Source organism: Trachymyrmex septentrionalis, unplaced genomic scaffold, assembly GCF_001594115.1.
Source record: "Trachymyrmex septentrionalis isolate Tsep2-gDNA-1 unplaced genomic scaffold, Tsep1.0 scaffold13, whole genome shotgun sequence".
NCBI lineage: Eukaryota > Metazoa > Arthropoda > Insecta > Hymenoptera > Formicidae > Trachymyrmex > Trachymyrmex septentrionalis.
Window position 1 is genome coordinate 4,592,627 of NW_017304438.1, and position 10,575 is coordinate 4,603,201.

At 37.1% G+C, this 10,575-nt stretch overlaps 1 protein-coding gene and 1 pseudogene across 1 annotated transcript in view; both read left to right on the top strand.

Annotated features, from left to right (window-relative positions):
- Window positions 1-964, top strand: part of LOC108756912 — a 67,199-nt gene extending 66,235 nt beyond the window's left edge. Inside the window, exon 7 of the mRNA XM_018501082.1 lies at window positions 890-964. The gene's annotated coding sequence lies outside the window, so the exon portion shown is untranslated. The remainder of the gene's footprint in view (window positions 1-889) is intronic.
- LOC108756669 overlaps window positions 1-1,080 on the top strand; it is a 2,363-nt pseudogene extending 1,283 nt beyond the window's left edge.
- The last annotated feature ends 9,495 nt before the right edge of the window (window positions 1,081-10,575 follow it).

Below are 10,575 nucleotides of genomic sequence, written 5' to 3' on the forward strand. Positions count from 1 at the left end.
TGTCTCTGTTATCTCTCCTCCTTTCCTTTATTGAGACCGTAGAACTATTAACTTTTCATATAAGTTCAATGAAGCTTAGCTTATTCTGCAAAATTTTTCGAAATAATTGCAAGCTTCACAACATGTACAAATGATCATGCATAAACATTATTTTTCAATGTAAATACTTAACGCTACGCGTTTCTCATGCGACCTGGGCGTTCCGCGGCGGAAATGTATTCCGGACTTTTAATTAACCTCTGTCTAACCGGGGTGAACGTATGGAAGCGAACTCCTCTCTTCGCCGCGAATCAACTCGCTGTTTAAAAAGTTCTTCCGCAGCTTTGAAGATATTACGGTTATATATCGTATTTTAGTGATTTATTTTATTTTGCATACAGACAAGTTGATAATTATTAGTTAATAAATAATTTATATACATATATGTTCATACATATGTAATATCAAAGAATATATTTTATATTATACTAATAATACTGTAATATGGCTAAAAGAATGTTATAGAAGAATATATTCTTTCTATGATGTCGATTCTAATTTGTGCACAAAACGTTAAAAAAAAACGATTAACTTCTTCAGATCTTATTTTACATGGTTCCGTAAAAGTCTGATCTCAAATGATGTCAATAGAAGTAAATAATTTCAACGGATAAATAATGTCTTCAAATTTAATGTATATTGCTATGTATTGTACTAGATCTAAAGAGGTAAAGAAACTCCGCATTTGAATTAAATATATGACCCTATTTAGAATTAAGTTCAATTTTTAAATCAAATTCTTGCGCTATATTATAAGATTAAAAATATTTTAGATTTAATGTTTTTTGAATTTTGAGTTTTTTGAAAACAGACAAAGATAATAATTTTTTATAACTACTTCGATTTGTAGGAATCAAGTCCTGTAAATATTGCAGCAAGAGATACAAGAGACCTTGGAAATTGAAGATGCATAAATATTGGCATATCGGACTAAAGCGATTCAAGCGCGATTTCTACAAGATACGTGAAGGCACAGTTTGCAAATCACATTCGCACACATCGGCGAAAAATCTTACAAGTATCATACCTGCAAAAGTGTAGGAACAAATATGCGCTGAAAACGCGGGGTAACTCGAAAGAAATTGAAAACTACTTAGAGTTTATTTTTAATCATAACTATAATAACTATAATTATTGAAGTCTAAGAATATATTAAGATTGACGCATTATTGAACATGTAATATTGTATAATAAACAAAAAATTCATTAAAGAATATTATATAACTTGTAAATTTTGCTTCTTGCATTGTATTGAAAATTTACTAAATGTATTGAGCACTTAATAGCACAAATATTGAACTTGTAAAAATCGCTCGAGAATAAAAATAAGTCGAAAGAATACACGATACAGTTGTATCGTGAATTTTACGGTGCAACTTTAAAGCCTAGATTCTGTCCGCGAGATTAATTTAATTATTGTCGGTCGCGATTGCTTGTAATAAAACTCGTTCTTCGGCTTGATACAATGACCGGTCGCCATTTCATTCGTGATCAAATCTACCATCACGGATCCCATCCCGTTTGCATGCCCATGAAGCTTAATAAGGCATGGCCTTAATAAGCACTTCGCTGCAGAACAAAACACCGATTAATCCCAGACTGGACCGATACGGATTGGTTTCGAGCTCGAAGCTGCCGACTCGCGCGGGATAGGTCGGCTTAGGTTCGTCATCAACTATCGTATATAATCACAGTCTTTATTCGATATTGCTCGAACGTGACTGTTGAGATCATCGAACGGTGCAGTGAAATTAATGCAACTTTCGAAGACGTAACACACAGTCCTTTAGAAATAATTATTTACTTCAAAAGCATACACTCACGTTTCATTATAACGGTGTAGTCTACATTGCACTTAGATATCGTTTACGTAACTTATATGAAGAAAACGGATTTTATCGACGGCATCTAAAAATTAATTGCCTCTGTCTTAATCTCGTAAAAACTTACGTTGTCAGGCAAGCATAATAAATCATACAATATTACGATCAGTTCATCTCCACTACTTTCTTAATAAAAAAAAAACTATTTTTTTTGGCAACAGTCAAAGTTCAGGTTGTTCATTTACCATTACTATCTCAGATTATGACGTCAGAAATGAGAAAATGCAATTAAAATTCTTGCAAATTTGAATAAAAATATTTTTCATTAAAGCAACATTTATAATTAATAATAAAAATAAAATATATCAAAAACTTATTTTAAGAAGAAATTAAATCATATTCATATCTATACTTTGATATTTTGCTATAGTTGTGAACGTAGCTTATTTTTTTCGTTATGCACAATTTACTTCCAGATAACAGTTCTTTAAAACAAAGGGATTTTTAATATATATATTTTACAAGTCTCTTGATGATGATTATTTGATTAAAATATATTTCCATATTAATATATTTTATAATTTTTATTGTGTACTTTCTTCTGACGTCATATTCTGAAATAATAGTGGTGAATAAATATAAGCCTTAAATAGCAATGTTATTTTAACTGTTTGCAACTTAAAGCAAACATTATGATGAAAACAATCGATAACTTTTTTATGTAGATATCATATATGTAATTTATTTAGGATACTGTAATGTAGCGTTTCTCTAATCACTCTCTAACCACGAGAGTATCTCGAGCACGTGGGTCCTGCTTATGTCGCCGCACGTGAGAATGGTGCTTTAAGGTGCGTGGACACAGCAGGAGCTCGTACGCGGTACACCGAGATTCTCCGCTTCTTATCAGATCGCATCTCTGATTCGCGTGTCTTGCAGCTAAACTCTTTGACAGTGCCGACACGTATCTGCCTTCTGACCCCGTTTCTCTATTTCGACGCGGCAGAAAACAAGCAAAAAGAAAGCATTTTCATCATTTCAATCGTACTTTCAATAAAGACATTTCGAAAAAATACAGCATAAAAAGTATAAAGCAAGACAATACAAATGTATTCCTTTACTTTCGAACTCATTGATATATATACACGCTACTATATGAGATACTATTTAAAAATGTCAAAAATTCCATATAGAAATCCAGTTTAGTACTGGCTAATTTAATATTGAAAGATACTGATTAATTCTTTACTTTGAAAATTAAAAGTAGTGTTAGTCAGTGCTTTTAATATTTAAAATAAGTAACTAACCATTGTTTTCTATTAAACTAAGTAATTCAATACATTTTGTGTGAACCTGTATCTTATACGTTGATGTAATACAAAATACAAAATAAAATGTCGAGTATCACTCTGCGTTTAAAAGTAAAATTTTTTTAATCGATAAATAAATTTTCAAAAGTAATTATTCTAAGGAAAGTAATAACTGACATATCCTCAATGTCTCTCTCTATATCACGTAAGAATTCGGTATATCTTCAGACGAGGTTCGTTTTGCTTGAGCGCGATTCGGACACAAGGCTTCCTCACAATATTGAGATTTAAATACGCGGATTTCGCGTTCATATCTCTCGCCTAATTATGCCCGCGCTTCGTGAAATCTACGATCTGACTGTTCGCGTACGAGCATTATATATAGCGGCACGCAGAGAGTCACGCCAAGTCCTAATTATTTAGATAGCGATCATAGTGGTTTAATTATTCCCACTCCTTTCTATCGCTGCTCCGTTCGCCGGTATGGTAATGGCACTTAATGCAGATAGCAACACCGATACTATTTGCCGTACCGGTTACTAATTGCAAGCTCACAATTATTATGCGCGCATCCAGCGAATGGATTTGGAAACTCGGAAAATACGTAACGACGACAATCATCGTCCCCGTTATATATATTTCTGTATAATACGTAATTTCTTATATAATACAGTCAGCGTTTTTCCGATCAGCTGATACAATGGAAGAAATGCTTATTTATGTAAATTCGTTAGTTAAATTATTGTGAATTACGAAGCGTTATAAAAGTAATGTAAAGAATAAATTTTCTTAATCTGAAATACATGGTTATGTATATTTAAAATAATAAATAAATAATTCTGAATCATTCTGAATCGTCTACTGTTAATTAATTTGGTGCTCGTAACGCGATTTAATGTATTAGTTAGCGAATTTAATATTGCCAAAATTTCATGACATGTTTGATATCTGTTTGAGATTCCGCTACAGTTTTGGGAACTTGATAGTGACTCATCATGGATAGATCATTTTACCAACATTAATCGTTGAATATGTATAACTTGCTCGACTCAAATGAGAATGACTCAAAAGAGAGTGGAAATGTTCAAGATTTCGTAATAAAGCTGCACATCATTTATTATTATGAAGTATTTTATATGAATTAAACTTATGCGCATGTATTTCCGCGCTGACTTTCATTAGCCTTAATCTTATTGTTATTTATTATTTTAAAGTTTGAGAATCCAATTTAAATTATTTTTTGTTGTTACGTACATTTGTGATTTTGTTAAGTATCATAATAATCTTAATTATTTATAACAGTATTGAATGTAAAGAAAAATCGCGTAATTGCCGATCAGTCTATCTGTTTCACTCAAGTTAGAGTCCTGTTCCCAAGGAAGACTCCTGCAGGAAGAAGCAAAAGCAACGAATGGTTCGGCATAAAAGGATCCATAAAAGAAAAATGGGATGGAGCATATTAAATAACGACGATGTCGATTAGTATTGACAATGGCGATTAAAGAGGCCGAATTGCCAGTCGGTAATGACCGAGCTGGCTGTGCAAGCAGTGAGCACTGTAATTTCATTGATAATATTTAAATACGGGCTTTTGATAGCTGTCTTCTCTCGGCTGGCATTAGCGCGGACCCCGAAGGGCCTTATAGCCCCTTCCCTCCACCCCTTGACAGAAGAGCGCAGAGGCGTACTATTTATCGACCTGGTACCATCATTATTTCATCGAACTCTTTCATCGCCTTGCCTGGTTAATCGATAACCCGCGAAGAGACGAAAGTCTCGACCTCTCAGATAAATTTACCGACCATTTGAATTAAAACAAAAAATCGTTTCATAATATTTTTGCCATATTTTTTGTCCGGAAAATCCATGCACGTTTCCTGACGTTGAATCCATCGCACCGCGGATCTTACAAATAATGTGTGAGTAACGTTTCTCTCGAGGAAATCGTAGGCGTGAGAGATCGACAGTAATGTGCAGACGATTGTTATTTGCTTAAATATACATACGAATTTTTTAACGCACAACTGCGTCTTGCACGGCTTAATTAGCGCGATTTTACCTGATCGCAATCACGCGCTACACAACTCTAGGGTTAATGTGTATTTAATTCACAATACGGAGAGAAACAAGCAGATAGCATGACCGGCGATATTCTTTAGACTTTTCATATTTTAAGATCCGTCAGCCAACGCAATCTATAATTTAAGCATAGATAAAGCGCAATTGTTCTGTTCCCAAGAAAGTTCTGATGTATACCGAGAAAAGATTACGCTTTTTTATGCATCTAAGAATTATAATTATAATTTAAATAACATATATTCGCAAGTATAAAATGTATAAGGCACTGATTATGAAAATAATATCAATAAAATTATATATTTCTAGAAGACTCACATAACGTCAATTATCTTCGCTTTGAAACGATAACTTCCTTCCACATATAAATCATAAAATGCAAGAACTATAAATATACTGCATTACAGAAATATAATCATGTTTAATACTTATTACATAATACTTATATAAATTAAATATAGATAATATTTTCAATTTAAATAAAATGCAAATTATTTTGTGCTACAATGCCTATTCGAATAAAGGAATAATTTAAGGCGGATGGACAAGGTTTTTTTACGAATGTGATCCGATACAATCTAATTGGATATGAAATTAAGTCAACGAAATTCCGGCAAAAATCCCAGCGGTGCGGTGAAATTTGAAATTTATATGTCCTGCCTGCGCAAGCGGATTGTTTCGCGTAAGCTGATGCATCCGTCATCTTTTTCTGCGGAGTAAGAGTCTGCTGAGTGCATAATTGCGTTACTACAGTCTCCTTGAGCGACGAACATTACGAGCGTACTGAGAAGTTACATCGATTCGCTAGTGTGTCATTAAAAAGAATGTAGTCAAGGTGATATTTCTTGTAACAAATTGATTTACATATTAAATAAAATACTAGCAATTGAAAAATATCTAGACATAAAAGTATGTGCGATAAATAAATAATACAGTCAAACTTATAAAAATAACTGACGAAGAACATATTAATGCATCGATACTGGTATTTATGAAATAAATTTACAGTAATAAGTTACGGCAAAAAATAAATCATTTGAAATTTTTTTCTATTGTAAAATACGGTACGTTATTTAGATCGATTCATGATCTCAGACGATCTTATTGCACATCAATCCGATCGATCTCTTGCAAGCATAACGGTTTATAGTCACGAGACGGCGGACATGTCGCGTGTTTGATCGCCGCACCCAACATCTGTACCGTTGACATGAATGACGATAGGTTTTCGACGATTCATTTCATCTGGCTCTATTCCAATCCGGTCATACGGCTTTCATGCTAGGTTTTAATAACTGTCTCAAGCAGAGATCCTACTCAGAACGTTGAAGTTTATTGCGAGATGATTCACTTGTAAAAGAACTCTATCGACCTGTCTATTATATATCTATTATAAATACAATTTTTGATAACAAATATGGTTATGATAAAAATGAATTTTATAGTCAATATATTAAGAATTTTATAGCGTGCTCAGTTTTTGCTAGTTTTTGGAAACAGATCTTTTCGAAACAATATTTAATCGTGGTTCATGCTGCGGACCGTCCGCTTCGCGAGGTGGAAGTATCGCGGTGTTTTCGGAAGGCGAAGAAGAGACGAAGAAGAACGAGAGAGAAAGAGGGAAAGCGCGGCGCTTCTTCTTGCCGGTCGGTTCTTCGTTTCGATGTAGGTAATCATGCGCCGCATTCCCTGAGTGCCGCGGAGATTTTCGGTTTCATTGTATGCGAGGGGTTGAGCCCGAATCGAGGAGTCCTCTCCCGGACTCAAGGTAGGAAAAAGAGAAGCCGCGAGGCGCAGGGCGAGGAAGACGTCGCGGAAAGGAGAGGGAGGATCAACGTCGCGGATGAAGAAAGAGGAAGAAGAAGGAGAAGAAGAGGATCGCGGGCGGACGGATGGAGGAAAACGTGAGGGGGAAGCAGCGGAGCTGCCAGCAGATCCATCGTCCATCTCCGTGGAAGCAAACGACGCAAAAACTGGCGTGCATTGTCCCCAACTGAGAGCATGGAAAGAGAGGAAAGAAGAGAGAGAGAAAGAGAGAGAGAGAGAGAGAGAGAGAGAATATTGTCTGGTAAAGAGAGTGACAGAGAGAAACAAAGAGTATTCCTGTGTTTCATCGCAGTATAAGAGCTAACGCATACCAACCTTCAGCACCACATTCTACCGAGAAAAGAACGAGGGTAGCGAGGTGAAGGGAGCGCGGTCAATTTGATTTTTAAATGCAAACAAATCTACATCGCGGCAAAAGCGCCGCCGACCAACGTTGTTCGGCTATCGACTGCCGCTACCGCGGTATAGAAGGAAGGCTGATGCCCAAGCATCATCGCCAACTTGTTGGATATTTTTTTCAATCATCAAAGACTGGCTATTGAGACTTTCATTGATCCTTATTCTTCTCCGTTCCTTTTGCCGTTCTTCTCCATTCGAAGAAATCCTGCATCCTTCGTGATTAATTTCTCTCACGGTAATTCAGTCAGAATCAGGAATGTACGTAAGTATCGTGTCCGGTTTGAAAATAAAGCCTATTCTACAATGTGCTCTTTGTTTCCTACTTCTTGCTTTTTCCTATTTCTTTGCTATTTTTTTACATCTTGTCTTTTTGCTTCTTATCCGATTTTTTGTTTTATATCGCCTGAGATAAAAGTTAATGAACTTCGAAAGAAACAAGAAGTACATAGCAAGAAATACAATTGTCGATAAAATGGTTGCTAAGGAGAAAAAAGCAAAAGGTAAAAGAACAAGAAATAGGAAACAAAGAGCACATTGTAGAATAGACTTATAAGTCTAAGCAAAATTAAATCCGTAAAAGTTATGCGATTTTAAGATGTAATAAATGAAATTTAAATTGTAGCGAGGAAGAAACAATATTGTATTGTAGCGAGAGCAACTTAGGAAATATCGCGAGTTTAGAAAAAAATTTAATCAGAAAATATTAAGATATTTAAAAACATAAAATTAGTTTACCATGCTCTTTAAAGTATCGCGTTGAGAAAAATGCTGAAAATATACAATTCTCTCTAACGGAGCACAGATACTAAAATCAAAGAATACGCAGTCTGTACACCTATTACGTCTACGAAAAACGCATATGGATTCGTAAGTATTCCGGGAACTACTCAGGATACTGAGAGACACCTTTCTCACCACGCACTTCGAAAAATATTCATCAACGATTTGTCGCTGGCTATATCTTTGTTCTGCCTCGATCTCTTCCCGGTCTCAGAGCAGCGGCGATCAAGGGAAAAAAAGAGCGGCCGGGCGAGTCCTTTGGTTCCAAGTAGGGTGTAATTGCCGCTTCCGACGATGAGAGGAACGATGTCGGCGCTTGTCCCAACATTGCTGCATGTGCACGCCGGCGTTCATAAGTTATGAAACTACAGGCGGATAAGACCCTGCCGCTGCTCTCCCACCCGCGTAGATTTCTCGCCATGGAAGGAAGGAGCGAGATGAGCGATAGGTCGGTCCAGAGTCCGAGCGAAGAGTGGGATATGCGGTAATCGAGATGGCTGAAGGTACATAGAAAGAGAGAGAAAGAGAAAGAGAGAGGGTTGGGAGAGGGTGGAGGGTACATAGTTGCCAGTGGATTAATGAGACGGCATAATTGCACGATAAATGACGATCGTTTTATTAGGCGACCAGACTCTCGATAGGAACTCCGTCAAAGTCACGGTATACAGAGGGTACCGCTCTGTCGCGATCGCATATTATTATGAAAAGAACGAGGGCTGCTCTACCGGGGCGCGTCTACCGAGGTATGTCAAGCTGGTCAGAAATGACAATTATCGAGGACGCTCTTAAACTTTACCGTACCTTCTCGTCTCCCATCGATACGAGAGCGTCAAGAGCACGAGGAATGCAATGTCATTGCTGACGGCGTCTGTACCAGGCACAGACTTCCACGCGATCGAAATTCAAATTACGTCTAAAGAATGTATAGAGAAAATCTAAAATACAAGAATGCGTATTCTTCAAACATTTGTATGATATCATTGAATATGTTATGAACATATTATTGAAATAATTGTATATGTTATTAAGAAATAATTGTATATATTATTGAAATAATGAAGGTGCGCGTATATATAATACCGACAGTGATATGTAATTTATCAGATTGAAAAACAGATATAGATAATTGTTGTTTTCTACAATCGACACTTTAATTCCCTTCCTGGAGAACCTCTAAGAATGTCGAAGAAAACTAGTCCTGTTCCATACGCTGGTATCCATTTCATACTAGCTCAATATCTAGGCTGCTCTCGTATCCCCTGATCGTCCAGAGCCGTTGACTTCTTAGAGATGAGGGAACTAAAAACTCGCGGACGCGAGGAACTCTGCAAAGGAACATTTAAATGATGTCGCCGCGACTCAAGTTGAGAAAGAGATAGGAAGAAAGAGAGAGAGAAAGAGAGAGAGAGAGAGAGAGAGAATCACCGGCAGGAATAACTCAGAGCGGCACGCTTTCCCCTCGTCCCTTCTGCCACTGGGAAGGAAAGGCTAGAGACGAGAGTTAGATGGACGGACACAGAGGAAAAGGACGCGGCTCAGTCAACGTGGTCCAGAGTGACATCGCGGACTCCCTCTTCTACATTCCCCTCTCTCCTGATATTCACCGCGATCCGCCGCCGTTCTTTCCGCTCCACGTCGGTGTTCCACGTGACGACGAAAGGGGAAGTGGAGCGAGGTAGAGCTGGCGGCGGAAGAAGAAGGAGGATGCTAATCAGATGTGCCGACAGCGGCGGCGACATCAAAAGCGGGTAGCGTCAGGGCCTTGTCACCAGCTCTCTCGGAGAGCGCACTGGCCTCGCCTTTATTTGAATGCGCTATCGTCGGGATATGCGATGATGACGAGCACGCTTTTTTGGAATCCCTAGAGGCCGACAGTACAACCGAGGCGGCGTATGATGGGAATTGTTTCTGGAATCTAGACGGGAACTAAAGAGGAACGTCGATTGTCAGTGAATTATCATTCTGGTAGAGCAGCCAAGTCGGGGATCGCATACGGAAAAAGAATAAAAACTTTTCTTTACGTCAATGGATGTTTTTCTAACGCTAAAAATTACATGTTGTATCGATCTAATCTCGAATTTGATTTATCAATTAATCGATATGTGATTAGATAAGTAATCAAGTTTTTTTGCATGGATGAATGTAGAACTGTCAGCAGACTACTAATATAGGTATATATATATCCAATATATATATATATATATCTGTTGACAGTTTCTATCATTCATCCATGAAAAAAATATGTGTGTGTGTGTGTGTGTGTGTGTGTGTGTGTGTGTGTGTGTGTGTGTGTGTGTGTGTGTGTGTGTGTGTGTGTGTGT